This window comes from Puma concolor, chromosome A1 (assembly GCF_028749965.1).
Source record: "Puma concolor isolate L17-30 chromosome A1, mPumCon1.1.hap2, whole genome shotgun sequence".
In the NCBI taxonomy this organism is placed as follows: Eukaryota; Metazoa; Chordata; class Mammalia; order Carnivora; family Felidae; genus Puma; species Puma concolor.
Window position 1 is genome coordinate 178,484,836 of NC_141667.1, and position 17,811 is coordinate 178,502,646.

Genomic DNA, 17,811 nt, shown 5'->3' on the forward strand with positions numbered 1-17,811 from the left:
CCCTGAATCAGGCTCTGTGCTACAGCGTGGAACCTGCTTAGGATTCTCTCTCTCTTGCTCTCTCTCTCCACACTTGCACATACACTCTCTCTTTCAAAATAAATAAATAAACTTAAAAAAAAGAATTAAACTTTTCCTGCTGTACAGCAAAAATAGTTATTTGCTATATTGGTTTCAAGGGACTGAGTCCATTGAGAAATAATTTGTGGAAAAGAATTTTGCATAGCACTTAGAAGGGAGAAAAAAAGTGTCTGAAGAAGCAAGAAGGAAGGAAAAATATTTGAGTGAAGAAGTCATGTCATGGCCTAAAAAGGAGATTAGAGGATGAGGGAAGAGAAAGAAAAGACTCAGGATTTTCAAGAAAGGAAAGGACCCATATTTCCCTGTTGAGTAGACTTGGAAGAGGACGACTGTGAGGGGCACTGCTGACCTGTCCAGGTAAAAGATCTGGCCTCACCCACTGAGCCTTTCTTTACCTTATCCAGGTTTTATGCTAGTATTTTTTACTGGATAGGGTTCTCCCTTCATCTAGCCACTGGGTAACTATATAGTAGGAGTAGTGCTACTCTGCATTACTGGATTTTGTTTGGTCTTCATCTCATAACACCCAGAACACAAGAAAGGGCTGAGTTTCCTGCCCAGTGTCTAATTTCCATATATGTGTGGGGAGTAACTGAAATTAATCAACTCCAGAGACACTCAGAGCTCAACAGTGTTTAATGATACATTGAGGTATTTGTGGTTCTTAGAGATAGCTTTGTTCATCTCTGATTTGTTATCTCTTTCTTTTCCGATTGTTTAAAGGATAAATTTATTTAAAAAACCAAATCTTGGGGCCACCTGGGTAACTTGGTCAGTTAAGGGTCCGACTCTTGGTTTGGTTTAGGTCATAATCTCATGGTTTGTGAGTTTGAGACCTGCTCTGTGCTGAGAGCATGGAACCTGATTGGGATTGTCTCTCTCACTCTCTCTTTGCCTCCTTCCTGCTCGCATGCTCTCTCTCTCTCAAGATAAATAAATAAAAACTTAAAACAAATGTCAAATCTTGACTTTCATAAAAAACATAAAGTGAACACATGTCAAAGATTTAACTCATGAATTTAGGATGTACTCAGATGTTACAACCAGCTCAAAAGATGATTCAGAGAGCATAGACATTTAGGCATTATGATGATTTTATCCATTATAGTAAAATTGACTCTTTTCTACAGGGATAGGGGAAATGGGGTTAGGGAGGAGAAATAAAATTTCCCTCCATCAGATAGAATTTATTTACATGCTAAAAGGCAAGAGTTATTTGCAGTACTATCAATTATCTCTAACTTGTAGACTTGTAAAATACTTTGACATACCATGAAAAATGCCAATCTCTTAGCTTTAGAAGCTGGAAGGATGAATGTTCTTTAGACCAGAGGTTGGCAAATTTTTCTGTGAAGGACCAGATATTAGACTTTATGGGCCACACACATTCTTTGTCACTTATTCATCCCAGTTTTGCTTTTTGTTTCATGTTATAACCTTTTACAAATATAAAAATATTCATAACCCAAGTCTTTCACAATTTTTTTCTGATAGCAGCTGGACCCATCCTTCATTTTATTGCAAAATAATTCTTTAAGATACTAATTTGGTCTTTTTTAAAAGTTTATTTATTTATTTTGAGAGACAGAGTGTGAGCAGGGGAAGGGCAGAGAAAGAGGGAGAAGAAGAATCCCAAGCAGGCTCTGCACTGCCAGCATAGAGTCTGATTCAGGGCTTGATCTCATGAAACATGGGTTCATGACCTGAGTGGAAACTGACTCGGAAGCTCAACTGCCTGAGTCACCTAGGCACCCTAATATGAATTTGCTCTTAATTAGAAGCTCCTCCTTCTCAAACAATTTCAATAGGTCCTTGAAGAATTAATTAAGTGCAAACTTCCCAGGCCTGGTTTCAGGACTCCAATCACACATTTGACTGCTGAAGATTATTGCCTCAGATCTTTCCATGTATGAACCACTCATTCTTACTTAAATATGCCCCATTTTCTCACTTCTGTGTATTTTCTAATGTTTGAACTATTACACAAAATTCTTCCCCTTTTGAAATCCTAGCCTTCCTTACAAGGCCTATTTCAAAAGCTCTCTGCTCAATAATGTCCTCTTCAACCTTTATCCAGGGAGAATATTTTTCTTTGAGCCTTCCTAACATTAGCATCATTATTTATATCTTTCACATTAATCATCCTAATATTAATTCATTTTTACCTATATTATATCCTGTCTCTATCTGTGCTTCTATAACAAAACTACTGTGGAATAGGTGGCTTATAAATAACACAATATTTTTTCTTACAGTTCTGAAGGATGAACAGCCCACGATCAAGGCACCAGGCAGGTTTGGTGTCTGGTAAGGTCCCACTTCCTGGTTCACAGACAGCTGATTTTTCATTAAAATGTCACATAGTGGAAGGGGCCAAGGAGCTCTCTGTGGTCTTTTTTATAAGGGTACCAATTGCATTATGAGGGCTCTACCATCATGACCTCACCACCTCCCAAAGGACTACTTCCAAATACTATCATACTGGGGATTAGATTTCAACATATACATTTTAGGGGTATACAAACATTCAGTCTATAATAGTTCCCATTCAATATTAAATTTTTTTCTTATTTACCTAATCTAGGCCTTTCAAAGATCAGGTGCTCAATAAACTCTTGCTGCATTCCATCACTTGTTTCTTTTGTTCTTGACTAATTTTTAATTTGCTGGGATGAGACTTTTTGTTGACTTACTGAAATAACTTAACAGTGTTTATTTCCTTTATACCATTAGCCGGTCTGATATCTATGGGAAATCACTTACCATTCTTGTTTTAGTTATCAATTGCTGCATACCAAAATTCCCTAAAACTTATTACCTTAGAATTAAAAGCACATTTTTCATTTAAATGGTTCCCATGCATGAAACATCTGTGTAACTTAGCTGGGTTCTTTGCCTCACAGTCCCTCACAGTACTTTAATCAAGATGATTCTAGAGCTGAGTTACCTCAAAGTTCTTTATGGGGAAAGATCCCCTATAAAGTTTACTCACATTCTTTTGGCAGGATTCAGGTTCCCATGGGTTGTTGGACTGGGGGCCTCAGTTTCTCACTGGCTGTTGGTCAGTGGCATTCTTTCATTCCCTGTAGCTTCTCCATAGGTCAGCTCACAATATGGTGGCTGCTTCATTAGAGCAAGCCAATAAGAAGAGCCAGAGGAAGAAAGAGAGGGAGAGAGAAAGAAAGAAGTCAAGTCTTTTATAACCCAATCTCACAAGTGACATTCCATTCTTCTATTGTATGCTATTTTTAGAGGCACTTCTCTAGCTCTAGCCTATACTCAAAAGGAGAAAATTACCCAAGGGCATGAATATCATTGGAGGCCATCTGGAGTCAGCCTGCTACAATTCTCTCAACTTCAGTTTTCAAACCACTCAGATGATGGTAATAATGTTGAATCTACTAACTTCAGAGAATTGCAAGATTAAAATGCTATTATAAATTAAAAATACAGTGGAATGTTAACAGTGGTCTCTAAATGCAAGGAAACCAAGGGAAACCTGTCAAATAAAGATGAAATTTTCAGATCGATCATATTTATGGAAAAGTTCAAAATTAATCTTCAGCAAAAATTACTGTTAACTGAAAATGATTCAGTCTGATTTTCTCCTCTATTATCTAAGCATCCAGCTTTTGGGAGTCAATACTTTGTTCTCTTGTCTCATTATAGCGTAGCACATTTAAAACAGACATACTTGCATTTTAAAAGAGCCTTTAGAAAGAGAAAGGAATCTTATGATAAAGGAAAGGTCTTAGGCATCCATGAAGGTCTCTAATTTTGGAAGATCTCTTTCCTAGAATTCTTGCAAGTGAATGTTTACTCTTCTCAGAGCCCTGAGAAGTTATCTTTAAAATGTCTGCTTAACCTGGTTTAATCACCATTGTTTCCATTCTTACCGCTGCAAAAATTATTGCAACTGCAGTATATCATTGTTCCAGTAGATGGCAAAAGCATACTATACACCAGACTGAAGTAAGTTTGAAAACATGTATATTGAAGGCATGAACAAATGGTCTCAGCCTGTTTTAAAAATCTGCCTTTGTTGTGTTTGGGACACCATGAATGTAAAGGGAATTGTAGCATTCCATCATTGACATCTCTGATTCAGACAGGTTTTGCTGATATTCTACAGAATTAAAAAATATATATATAGTTCATAGAAATGAGTGATCTCATGCAGAATTAAGTTATGCCTGTGTGTTAATCTTGTAGTCAACTCAGGCTTTTTTTTTTTTTCTTTGTTCTTTTTGGTTTTATTTTAATAAAAGAGTGGATATAATATGGAAATTATTTTAATTAAAAGAAAGGCATATGGCACTTTGTAATTATAAACCATGAAGATCAGTTGTTTAGATAGTGGTGTTCTGCAATGGGAGTTAAAAGACACAGAAAGACATAAGACATTTATATTCAATTGCCATTTTTCAGTTATACGATAACAGCATTTCCCAAAGAATGTACATATTATTGCACATATTGTAATTTAGAAAGCATATATGCTTAACGATTTCGTTGCTATTCTTGCCTATTTATGTTCTTGCTAATTTGACAATACTGTAATTTAAAACAAGAATATTCTGCAGTGATGTGATTGTAACTGCTCAGAAATAAGGATGGTGACATTTATATTCATGCAACATCAACATAAATTAGGCAAAATTCAGCTTTTTTTCCTGGCATTGGTGCTATCTAGAAAGGATATACACAACCAAATTTCAGTGAAGTAAAACTTAATTTTCTTTTTGTTTTCATTATATAAAGTTAAATGTATTTCCACTAAAAAAAATTTCCTATAATACATGTTGTAAATAATGCCCATTGCTCCATTGCTTTATTTGTCCTTGTGGCCTCAGCAGGACACTATGTCCAGCTCTTCCTGTGAGGCACCCTCCACTTGGTAGGGGGCTGTGGTTAGGGAAAAGCCACATCTAGCGAGAATAGATATGACGAAGCTTGCTGGTGAGGCTTTGCAGTGGGCAGATGGGCAGGATTTTAGTTGGAGCTAGCTCAGATTGTCAAATCTGAGAGCTGACTACCATAAGGGGAAATGAATACTGGGGTTCATTGCTGGAAAATTAGAGCAAGACTGGATGAGCTGAGAGATTGATTTGGGCAGTTCAGGAATTAGTTTTTGAATAGAGGCTGTATGCCTGGCTACTTTTTCAGTGTGGTGTTTTAGAAGACTTTCTGTTTAAAGGTGCTAACTAAAAGAGCATTACATTAATGCCTTTAGGGATTGTCAATCTACAAAGTCCTCTCTGACTGTTTCTTGAATTTTGCTGATAACTGAGACCCAATTAGATGGTAAATGGATTTGGATTACTTTTTATTTAATACATTATCTTACATATGCTTATAGTAAAGCTTTTCTGGCTTTTTCTATCCACTGTAGACATCTTTCAGGACAACCCATTTGACTGGGCATTTCATTATCTTAAAGTGCTTGGTTTTGAAATAACGTTAGAGAATTTATTGTCTGCTCTTCTACATCAGCTAAAACAAATCTATTTTAGCACTAGTCCTTGTAGTACCTCATTGTTCCCCTTTCTTTCTTCAGAAGAAATGCTGATTTCCCTTTATAGATTTTAAACTATAATTTTTTATTTATCCAGGTTTTAATTACATTGAGATTTTAAAGTATCCATGAAAATAATTTTATCAAGGTTTTCTTAATAACAAAGTATGAATATCCATCCATTTCTTTTTTATATGCATATTTGCTTTTATTTTAAACACTCTCTTAAGTCAATTTCATAAATGCATAATTGTATATCATAACACAAATGGACCTAATATATCTTGAGAATTAGAACCCTGAAAAATTCAACAAAAGAAAAAATCAGGTTTGAAGCCCTGATGACCTGGTAGTGAAAATGGTATTAGAGAACTTACCTATATAACTTTCACATCTGACATTATTAGAAAAGAGACCTCTATCATTGATTTACCAAATTTGATATAGAAGAAAGTGTTAAGGTCTCTATCCATGTCAATTTCAATGAAATATTTATAATTTGTTTCCTTTGTTGAAGACAGCATTCAGGCAGAGAAGCTCTTTGATGCTTGTTTCTGTGTCTTGGCCTCAATCTAACTGTGAATAGTTTTTGATTTTGTTTTTTAGAGCTGCTGACAACAGGGTTCTGATACTGGTTTTTCCTCCATGCCCTTTTGTCCCTTTTTTCCCCAATTTTTCTAGTAATGCAATCGCTTGGACATTTGACTTTTAAAAAGCTTCGGGTGGCCTTTTTTTTTTTTTTTTTTTTAACTTACTAACATATTTTCCATTTTTTCCCCAATTCCCAGGGCTTTATGGTCTTGGCTCGGCTCTATGTCAAAATATATGCTGTAACCCATCTTATGTTTACTTAGCTTCCTCCTATCTCAGAAATACAAATACCACCAACATGTAATTCCAAAATACGGCATTATAGTCTTTTACCTTCATTTGTTTCTAAAGAATTTATTGAAAATAATTTCTCTGCTACTCCTTGTAGCTTCTTTTTCAATTTCCGAATGCTAAACTCCTCTTTCTTTATATATTTTAACAGAATTTTATTCAATAATTTTACAAATATTTACTGAATATCTACACTGTGAATACAGCAGTAAACAGAGCTGATAAAACCCATATCCTCATCAAACTTCTAAGGTAAAAGAGAAGACAGACATTAAAGACATAGTGAAAAGTAAGCTGAGATGTCTATGACAGCAGGACCTAGTTTCAAGGAAGGACCAGGGGAGTTATAGCTTCCAATTACTAGGGAAGCATAACAAACTAACTTCACATTTAGTGCATCAAACAAGCACTATTACGCCTACAGATTCAGTGAGTCAAGCATTCAAAAGGGTACAGTGTGATGACTGGTCTCTCCTCTTTGATAACTGGGGATTCAGTTGGAGAACTCAGAGCATAGAGGCTGGAATTATCTGAAGAACATTCATTTGGCTGTGTGGCGCTCAGTGCTGTTAGCTAAGATCTTAGTTGGTCCAGCTGGCCAGAACACGTAAATAAAGCCTCTACGTATGCTTGGGCTTCCTCACAGTATTAATGAGTTCCAAAGGTAACTGTCCCAAGAAAGTACTAGGCAGAAGCTGCATCTCTTTGATGGCTTAGCCTCAGAAGTCACATAGCACCACTGTTGCCACACTGGTTGGAGAAGTCACAAAGCAGCCAAGTTTGAAGAGGAGGAGAAATAGACCTCAACTCTTGATGGACAAGAAACATAAGATGACAGTATTGCTATTCTATGAATATTGTTATTCATTTGGGGAAGAAAATATAACCCAACACAATATCTTTGAGAAAGTGATATTTAACTTGAAGCTGATTGAAAGGGAATGGATATGAAAAGGCATTATAGTCAGAGGAAGCAGTCTGAGTTAAGATGCTAAGCTGGGGCACCCATTTGGCTTAACTGACAAAATGAGGACCAGTTTGGCTAGGTCACAGAGAGTGCAGAGCTGACAGGCAGGAGGTAAAACCAGAGAGGGAAGGCCTTCTAGACCTTGGTAAAGAGTTGAGACTTTCAGCAAGGTCTTATGGATCATGGTAAAAATATACAAACCTCGTTGTAAAGGCAATAGGATGCCATGGGCAGGTTACAATTTTGGAGTGACATGATTGGATTTGTGGTTATAGGTATCTAGTCAGGTTGCTGGCTTGCAAGATTCAAGTGTGGGTGTGGGGCCATTTAAGTGACGATTGCAGTGATCCAGGTCAGAGATAAAAGTGGCCTGGACTAGGGTGGTGGTGGTAGAGATATTGTCAAGTAGATAGATTTGAAATATATTTAGCTGGGATGAGAAAGATTTGGAAAATGGTTTGGCTATAAAGGGTAAGAAGGTGACCAGATTTTGGATTGCAAACCATATATGGAAAGACTTGAGTAACAGGAATGGGTTTTGACAGAGAAGATTATAAGTAAAGTTGTAGGCATATAGAAGTATTTTGAAAGCTACATTGAGATATCCAATGGTAAGTGGATTTCATGGGCCTGGAGCTCAGGAGAGATGAAGCATACATTTGTGAATCACCAGCATCTAGGTGGTACCTACAGCCATGGATTTAATCAGAAGAGGGTATCAATAAAATGGTCGGCAGTTTCACAATTCTTAAAGAATAAGCAGAATTTCATCAGGCTTGAGAAAAGGAATTTGGCTTTTCTTACATTTTATTTACAGGGTCATTTAATTACAGGATCGACTGAAATATAATTAGAGGTAGAAGAGGTAGGATTTTGGAAATAGTTTAGCTGCAAAAGATCCCTTTGCAGGGGTCATTTTCTTTCTTCTTCTTTTTTTAAACATTTATTTATTCTTGAGAGAGACAGAGAGAACAGGCAGGGGTGGGACAGAGAGAGAGAGAGAGAGAGAGAGAGAGAGAGAGAGAGAGACAGACAGACAGACAGAATCCAATGCAGGCTTCATGCTCTGAGCTGTCAGCACAAAGCCTGATGTGGGGCTCGAACCCACGAACCATGAGATCATGACCTGAGCCAAAGTCAGACACTTAACCAAAAAGCCGCCCAGGTGACCCTGCAGGGACCATTTTCTATAGTACATGAAAAAGTCATAGATATGAGGCTGGAAAATATTTGAACATATTGAATATTTGAATAATAATTATAATTGGAAAAAAAGGCATTGTTTTACATAGGTTTTAGTTTATGTGTTGTGAAATAAGAAAGATGCTATCCAGACAGTAAAAAAAGTAAAATTGGTGTTTAGAGTGAGAGTGAACAATCAGAATTAGTTCTACAAATTTGTGAGACTGTATTCTGAAATGATGCTCAATGAAATTCTGTAGATCAAAGAATTTTCTATGCTAGTGAATATTTTCTATATTCTGCAATATAGAAGTGTGGTTTTGAAAAGAGTGTATCCAGGCCTTTGAAGCCCCTTTTCATTCCTTGGAGTATGGATAGTTGGGAAGATAGGAAGAGTTAGAGCTTTGTGTCTTTTTAGTAACTATAGTGGTTGTTGTCCTTGGTCACATTTAAACAACGAGCTGGTGGACCTGGTGTGAACATTTTCACTTAAACCTAAAATAAATACATGGCCATCTAGGTGTCTCTAGCTTACCTGTCTTATTTCTTAGTGACTTAATAACATCACTCATAAAGTTATACTTCTGTTAATAGGTGTTGCTTTATAACTCTTGGCTTAATACTTTCAAGTAGCTTATTGTTTTGAAGAGAATGGGCATAAATACGAATAACCCTGCTCGTAAATGCTTTTAATCCCTAGAACTACAGCATGTTGTATTTTCTCAGCAAAGAGTGACTGAACAGTTTGATAATAAGCATTATCCAATGTGAATGGGATTAAAACTTTTTCAGCTTGCATTAGAGTAGGGGATTCTGAAGATGGAACTTATTCCCAAAGTATTTATCTATAAATTTCAGGACTAGGTAATTATAAATGGAAAGTTGATTTTCTACAGGGTTCATTTACTCATTCCTTTATTTAATATATAGTAGATATCTACCACATGCTACTTACAGTTCTGGGCTCTTGAGGTCTAAGAAATGAGCATAGTAGTTGCCATTAAGGAGCACATAGTGAAAGAAAGGAGAAAATCTAGAAAACGCCCTAATGCAGTTTAGGATGTTACGGAGTAAAAGAATTGTTACCTAAATCAGAGGCTTTACCTGATACCCTTGTTCTAAAAGAAAGTTGAAATGAATTCTACATAAGACAATAGGCATTACTATTTCTAGTTTGCTTGTTTGTTTATTTATTTAGAGACAGAGACAGAGAGAGTGTGAGCAGGGAGCAGAGAGAGGGAGAATCTCAAGCAGGCTCTGCTGTCGGTGCACAGCCCAACGCGGGGCTTGAATGACCTAAGCCAAAGTCAAGAGTCAGAAGCTTAACCAACTAAGCCACCCAGATACCCCTCTAGTATTTTTTTTTTTTTTTAATATTGAAAAGATCCTAGAAAGGAGTAATATGGTTCCATAGTGTAGACAGGTTATTACCTACTTTTTTGTATGGGATTTAGGGCAATGGGACACTGTATGCTACAAATGTGCTGAAAGCAGCACAAGATAGGTTTCCTCATAGACCTCATTTTCCCTTCTGGATTCTACACTCTACCAGGTATTGTGCTTGGTGCCTGAATGTGATTCATCATTAGTGGTTCTCAAAACCATTAGCAGGTATCTGAATCACCAGGAGGACTCCTTAAAGCAGAGTCTTGGGATCAGGGTCTGGGCTCAGGCCCGAGAATTTGCATTTCAAACCATTTCCTAGGTAATGCTGGTGCTGCTGCTGCTGGTCCTGGAACCACGCTTTGAACGCTACTGTATTAGATTTATCCTTGTCCTCAAAGAGTTCACAGTTACAGGTGAGGGAGGCTGGTAAGTGAGCAGATACTAAAAATACAGGTAGGGGGGCCTGAGTGGCTCAGTCAGTTAAGCATCCAATTCTCAGGTCATGGTTTCAGGGTTCATGAGTTCGAGCTCTATGTTGTACTCTGCACTGACAGCTGCAGAGCCTGCTTGGGATTCTCTGTCTCCTTCTCTCTCTGCTCCTCCCCTGCTGGCTATCTCTTTCTCTCCAAATAAATACAAAAATAAACATTTTTAAAAAATGCTAAAGAAACCTGATGTGTCCTGAACTCTTTAAAAAAATAATACAGGGTAGTAAACACACAGGGATATTTGAGCTGACATTGCTTAGAATCACCAACAATCAGATTCATGGCACATGGTGACTTAATGATTTGTAGACAGGCAAAGTGAAGTAAGCATTTGATGTAATAATTAAGATACTTTGTCCCCAAAGCACAGCAGGATAAACCTTTTTCTCAAGGAAGCAAAAGTGACAATGCCGTCTTGATTGCTTGTCTATGCTGATTGGTTTCACCAGTTAAGTGCTTCCCTTCACAATTCACCTCATCTTTGTAGATTTAACCTCACATCATTTGGGAACTGCATTTCTCTCCAATGTTATCAGATAAATAGTGGCTGTGTTTATGTTTCTTGACAGCCATATAAAAGTGAATTTATAAGTTTGGGTTTCAGCATTCATGTATAGTTGCAAATAAAATGAAATATGTCAGAGCCTAAATAGAGCCCCCCCCCCTTTTTTTGCAAGGTTTATCTTCTGACCCAATTTAAGCACTATCAACTGAGAGATTATCTTATACAATGAAAAGAACCGAAAAACCCTAAACTTTTGACAATAGATTGAATTAGTATGTAATTGTTTTACTTGTGAATTTTCAGAGGGGAAAAAAGTTATTTCTTTCAAATTTCACTTTAGTGAGAGATTAAAGAGAAGTTTCATAAAGTGTAGGTGTTTCCCTCAGATGTCAGATATTTAGAATTGTCCCAAAGTAGAGAACAATGCTTGCTAAAAGTATACTTTGGAGACTAATGAATGCTGTTTCTGCCTCCTATCTTCTGAACTGCTTTAATAGAAGTTTCTTGTCCTTTAACTCTCTTCTCCTAGCTCCTGCCCCTTTGCTTTCTGCCACACTTTTCATAGGAAAAACAGGAGTTTCTTGACAGTTAATAGCTCAGGAGTATTTATGAGGTCTAATCCTGTATCCTTCTCATCTTATTCTCCTCTTCTATACCCCATGTTTTGACCTACTTTTCCAGATGTCACTTAATCTTTCCTGTGATTTTGTTCTCTTCTCTAGGACTCTGTGGGATAGAACATTTATTCCTAACTCTGATTTCTGGTTTTAAAAAGCACTGAACTCCATTTTTATTTGTAAACAATTTACTTGTAATAACTGTAAGAAAGCATACAGGAATTAATGAATTTAACAAATGATGAGGGTGTTATAAAGTCACAAGAAGGCTTAGTGTGTCCTCTTTATAGCTATGCCAGCTTTGTAATTTGAACCAGATTTCCTTTTTATTTTTATGTTTTTTAATTTTTTAATGTTTATTTATTTATCTCGAGAGAGAGAGCACAAGCAGGGAAGGGGCAGAGAGAGAGAGAGAGAGAGAGAGAGAGAGAGAGAGAGAGAGAATCCCAAGCAGGGTCTGCACTGCCAGCACAGAGCCCAATGCGGGGCTCAATCTCATGAACCGTGAGATCATGACCTGAGCTGAAACCAAGAGTGGGACGCTTAACCGACTGAGCTACCCAGGCACCCCTCAACCAGATTTGCTTTTTAAATGTCTTTCCCCTGATTCTTGGATCTGCTTGACTCCCTGAATCCCTAAATCCCTGATTCTTCTGGAACTCTTTAACAGATATTTTTCTCAGAGGACAAAATACCACACCTTCTCCCCGCCGCCCCATTGCAGAGTCACCTTTACTCTTGGACCCTTCATCTTTCTGCTAATAGCAATCCTATGTGCTTTTACACTAGTGTGAGCATTCTGCTTTACATTCTCAACACTCAGTAGGGTCACCTTGGACTACAGCAAATCTTTTCCTTTACTAAAACTTTATTTAAGGTCATAAGAAATACCTACATTAACCTTATATTCTGCATCCTAGTACCCCAAAATTTTTTCAGTGGTCTGACTTAAATCCCATCAGGTTACAATAAATAAATTAATTAGGTAAGTCCCCAGGGTATCCTACAGACAATATCCTAGCTCTTCCAGCCTTTCCCTTCCCTGCTCTCTCAAAACATTAAACAAATTCATACTATTGACAATCTCTATCTTGCTACCGTATCATAGGTACCAATTTCTATTCCAGACAGGGATCATTGATTGCAAGGAACTGAAACCTGTTGAAGAGTCCTTAAACAAAAAGAGAAGTGTATTATAGAGGTTTGGATAAATACAATCAGGTCGTTTGGGGACTGTCGTTGGAAACAAGGCTTCTGTCTGCCACCAAGTTTGTTCTTTCGGTATCCTTTGGGCAAAATGGTCTCCTTTATGCCTTTATTTATAAGTGTGGTCTGTTTTGCTCTCCACAATTTAACTCAGCTTTTGTTCTTTCAGTTGGCTCCCCAGAGCTTCCTGACTCCATATCTCAGTGTCTCTTTGATTACATTCAAGAGATGGATAGAAATTCCTGATCCATCTGTTGTCATTCATGGTGGGGCTGCAGGAGAAAGTCAGCTACACTTTCACCTACTAAAAAGATTTCTTCACATTTATATATATATATATTTTGTCAGAGTCATCTTTAACATAAGGTTAGACTAGGTTAAACCACTTTTAGAAAAAAATAAATGAAAATTCTGCATGTAGGTATTATAAAAATAGACTATTTTAAAACTGTCCCCAAAGTAGAGCCTTGATACAATAAGTAAACATACATATTTAATACACAGCAGAAAAGTAATTTGACAATTGCAGTTTCTCTTTTTATATCTAGAATTAATTCAAGTACTAAATTGAGGAAAAAACCTATTAATAAATAATGAGACCAAAGTTAGTGCAGGGTATCTGCCAACCAAAATAACAATCAATGACTATCAACAAACAAAGGGAGAAAATAAACTTTGTAGTAGTTGCTTTTTAAAGCAAGCTTGAGCTACAATTTGATCTGATTTGTGAAAATGTCCTGTAGATGCTGTTTTCTGAGGTTGTGGAGGCAGAGACCTCATGATGAGATTAACGCTTCATAGAAAAACAAAACAAAACAATACCAGAGAGATGATTGGTTCTCTTTCCATGCACATACACAAAGAAGCATTTGTGTGAGAACACAGTGAGAAGATAGCCATGTACAAACCAGGAAGAGTTCTCATCAGGTCCTAAATTGGCTAGCACTCTGATTGGGACTTTCTAGACTCCAGAACTGTGAGAAATAAATTTCTGTCATTTAAGCCACACAGTTCATGGAATTTGGCCATGGCAGCCTGAGCTGATTAAGAGACTATCCATTTTATCTTTGGCAGCTATCAGCTTGCAGGGAATGCTCAACTTAACAACATTAGTGTATTCAACTGCAATAATTTTCAGAACAACAATCTATCCCTTAACCCAAATAGATTTGAATAAAGAACAGCATATAACCAGAAATACTTGATTTACTGTAGAGAAGAGAGCAAGGGAACTTTCTGGTACCTGGTAGGATAAACTTGAATTAAAGTGAAGTCAGTCAGGAATTTATTCCCCAAAGTCTAGTTACTGGTTCTAAGGTCAAGATCTATATATAGCAACTTTTGCTAAGGCTTGTTAATTCAGAGATTTCCGGATAAGTATTTCATTTATGATGCAGGTTTCACATTTATACTTGTTATACTAAGGTAGGGATTGGCAAACATTTTCTATAAAGGACCATACGGTCTCTTTGGCAATCAATAAGCTCTACCCCTGCTGTAACCACAGATGATATGCAAGTGAATGGGTATGGCTGTGTTTCAATTAAATTTTCTTTAAAAAACAGTCACAGTCCACACGTAGCGGTTAGCTCACTAGCTACAGTTTGCTGACCTGCTGCCTCTTTTGTCCTTCCCCCTCAAGCCATCATGTATCAATCTTAGGGTCTTGGGAAAAGGATGCATTCCTGGGCAAAAGCTAAACTTTTTAATACCCCCTCTCACAAGGGAATGTAATACCTGATGAATCACCTCACCAAACAGTTCCAATCTATTCCATCTGGCAGTAGGATTTGCTTTTCCTGTGGAAGTGCTTGCTTCTTTCTTTCCAAATCCCTCAGAATATAGGGTCTGGTCACTGGGATCATTTCCACTATTGTATTCACAGCTTGAGTAGAGATGGTTTGATATAGCCACATATTGAATGCTTATATTTAATCATGTTTTACCTCAATTATTTGGATTGAACTAATATTCTTCCTCCAAATTCAGGAATCAATTGAACATTGGATTTCTACTTTGAGGTGAACATTGTGAAAATAAATATGATACTGTTCCTGTTTCCTACTGATGCCTCATTATCCAGAATCTTCAGTGAAAGAGGTGTTCCTTATGACTGATTTCCCAATGACAAAAGCTCATTGTTTCAAGTAGCAAGATTTTAATTTATTAAAACCATTTTGAATTTAAGTTTGAAAAAATTACACACTTTCTTGTTATGTTAAACACTCTACTGACCAGAGTGTACCCTTTTAATGCCTTAGAATTATGAAATGAATCAATTTTAATACAGTGAACTGTAATTCAGTTATACTTTTAGGAGATGGTGAGTTATACAAGGTATTTTCTTTTAGGCTAAATGACTCAAGAGAATTATGGCATGATTTCTGCCCCTCAAATCATTCATTCCCCAGCTCAGCTCCCCATGGCATTATGCCCAACTTGGAATATATGGAAAGTTATTATGTGTAAAAAAATAAACAAGCCCTATGAATCTATATACAATAATGAGTAATTTTCATTCAAAGTCTCTATGAAAGACTCAAGGAAGCAGTTTTATCACACTATTATCTGAATGTGGTAAGAAGGCGAGTGAAAGGTATTTCCTTCCTTCAGAAAAAAATCTTTCAGCAGAGTCATCAGTTCCTCTTTGGTGGGAATCTACATTGCCAGCATCACCTGCAGTCTCACTGGTTTTGAAGGCCTCAATACCAGTCTGCATGCCAGTGCCAGAACCAGCACTACACTTTTGCATTTAGCGCAGAGTGTCTTAACCCAGTGGAAGAATGTTGAGTGTAACATAATACTCGCACAGTGTTTCTTCTTAAGTAAGAAGAAAGCAGATGACAATGGTAGCAGCAGCAAGTGCTATCATGAAGTTTTGAAGCCACAGGAAGGGGATAAGCAGAACCATTGGCACTGCATGGCTATAAAAGTACTGTACCCAGAGGTATGTGTGAGACAGATTTGGCCGAACTTTCTGGGAAAGTGCACTACAGGTCCCAGGTCCCGGTACTATAATGAGAAGTATACTGTTAATGCATGAAATTGTGACTTTATTTTTATTTCCTAATTGGTGTTTCATCTGTGTTCAATGTTTTCTAGCACCAGTTTCCAAATCTGCAGAAAGGGATAAACAAATTTGCTCTATATGTTTTTAATGAAGGTTAAATGAGGGTTCACAAATGACTCAGTAGAGTACACGTGTAATTCTCAATGCCTGTGTAATCCAAGTATCTGCCTTCCCTATTATAGTGTTCCCTTCTTGGAGGTCCTTGTCCCTTAGTGTACAAGAGGGAATCAGAATTTCTTCCCGAGTATATTTCCAGAGCTGCCTATTTGATTGTTAATTCTCAGTGTGTTGTGTTCTTTCTCGTTGTGGAACTTCCAGCCCCGCCAAGGGCTGCTCCACATTCAGGGCTTTGGACAGGAAATTGCATTCTCCCTCTAGAGGGCAAGTCAAAGAGAGACATGAGTAGGCCACATTTGCCTTTCCACATTGTCCTTTTAATCATCTTTCCACCATGACTACCAAGGTTGGACAGATGAATAGGATATTTTTTCTTGTGGAGTTGGTGTTTTAAAAATGGGATTACAACCATTAAAGAAAATTTTGGGCGCCTGGGTGGCGCAGTCGGTTGAGCGTCCGACTTCAGCCAGGTCACGATCTCGCGGTCCGGGAGTTCGAGCCCCGCGTCAGGCTCTGGGCTGATGGCTCGGAGCCTGGAGCCTGTTTCCGATTCTGTGTCTCCCTCTCTCTCTGCCCCTCCCCCGTTCATGCTCTGTCTCTCTCTGTCCCAAAAATAAATAAACGTTGAAAAAAAAAAATTAAAAAAAAAAAATAAAAAAAAAAAAAGATAAAACCATGTGAAATTAATTAAACAAAGAGGCTATTGGACTGATGTGCTGTAATGCCATGGAGACCTATGTAAACAACAACAAAAAAACATTTAAACCTGTAAATGCCTAGAAATTATGAAATAAAAGCCTAAGAACAACCAATCACAAACAACCAACTAGACCTTAAGCTATAGCCAATCAATAATTTCCTTGCTTTATTTCCACCTTTCATCTATAAAAGTCCCCTAGCTATTGGTGAAGAGCTCCTAAACACTTGTGGTTTGGCACTGCCTGGTTCAAATAGATTCTTGCTCAAATAAACTCTCAAAAAATTTAATATGCCTCAGTTTATCTTTTAACAACCATGACAATTATAAAAATACAAACCGAATGCATGTCAAAATTTATTTTTTAATCTCACTCGTTAATTTGAGAAGATTCCAGTAAGATGTTATAATTAGCTTAAAGGAAAATTTAAAGTGCCACACATATCCGTGTTAATCACGAATGCCAAAATGGATTTACAGATACAAAACTTTTTTTTTTTTTTCTTAACGGGAGGGTAGTAGTGGTGGGCAGTAGAATAATCAGCTGTCCTTCCTCTAGACAGAAGTTATTTGCATATATATGGACAAGAGACATTTGCATTGGTATCAGTAATCTAGTTATCTACACTTTACAGAGCTGTGAATTGCTTTTTCTTTTGCATTTTTATGTGATTGTACACATCTGCTATACTGCACATCCACCTACAAGAGGCAGATATCTTCTCTGAGAGGTTCAAGACTTACTCTTTTATGAACGCCCTCTAAGAACAGTGAAACCAGCAATTCTTATATGTATTCATGTATACACACACATACAACACACACATTTCAAAAAGCAAAGCATCATCTCTTTGTGCAGTGTTAACTTAATGGTAAGAATGGGGCCACCAGGCATCAGTGGAGCACCAGAAGGTCCTGGAGGCACTTGAAAAGGATTACAGGGAGTGGGATACAGCTCTGGTGTGGAATATTACTCTGCAGAGGCAGGATATGGCGCTGGTGATCCCCAGACTCCAGGTGGAACAGTGCCCAATGGGACGGTGCTTGCTGCCCCTGGTACTTGCGGAGCCCCCCCAAGATGGTATGCCCTATCAGAGG

General features: G+C 37.5%; 1 long non-coding RNA gene across 1 annotated transcript in view; it reads right to left on the bottom strand.

Annotated features, from left to right (window-relative positions):
• Positions 1 to 3,071: 3,071 nt before the first annotated feature.
• The window catches only part of LOC147584664 (uncharacterized), a 32,509-nt gene continuing 17,769 nt past the window's right edge, over positions 3,072 to 17,811 (bottom strand). The window contains exon 3 of the long non-coding RNA XR_015255715.1: positions 3,072 to 3,204. This is a non-coding gene — a long non-coding RNA (uncharacterized LOC147584664). The remainder of the gene's footprint in view (positions 3,205 to 17,811) is intronic.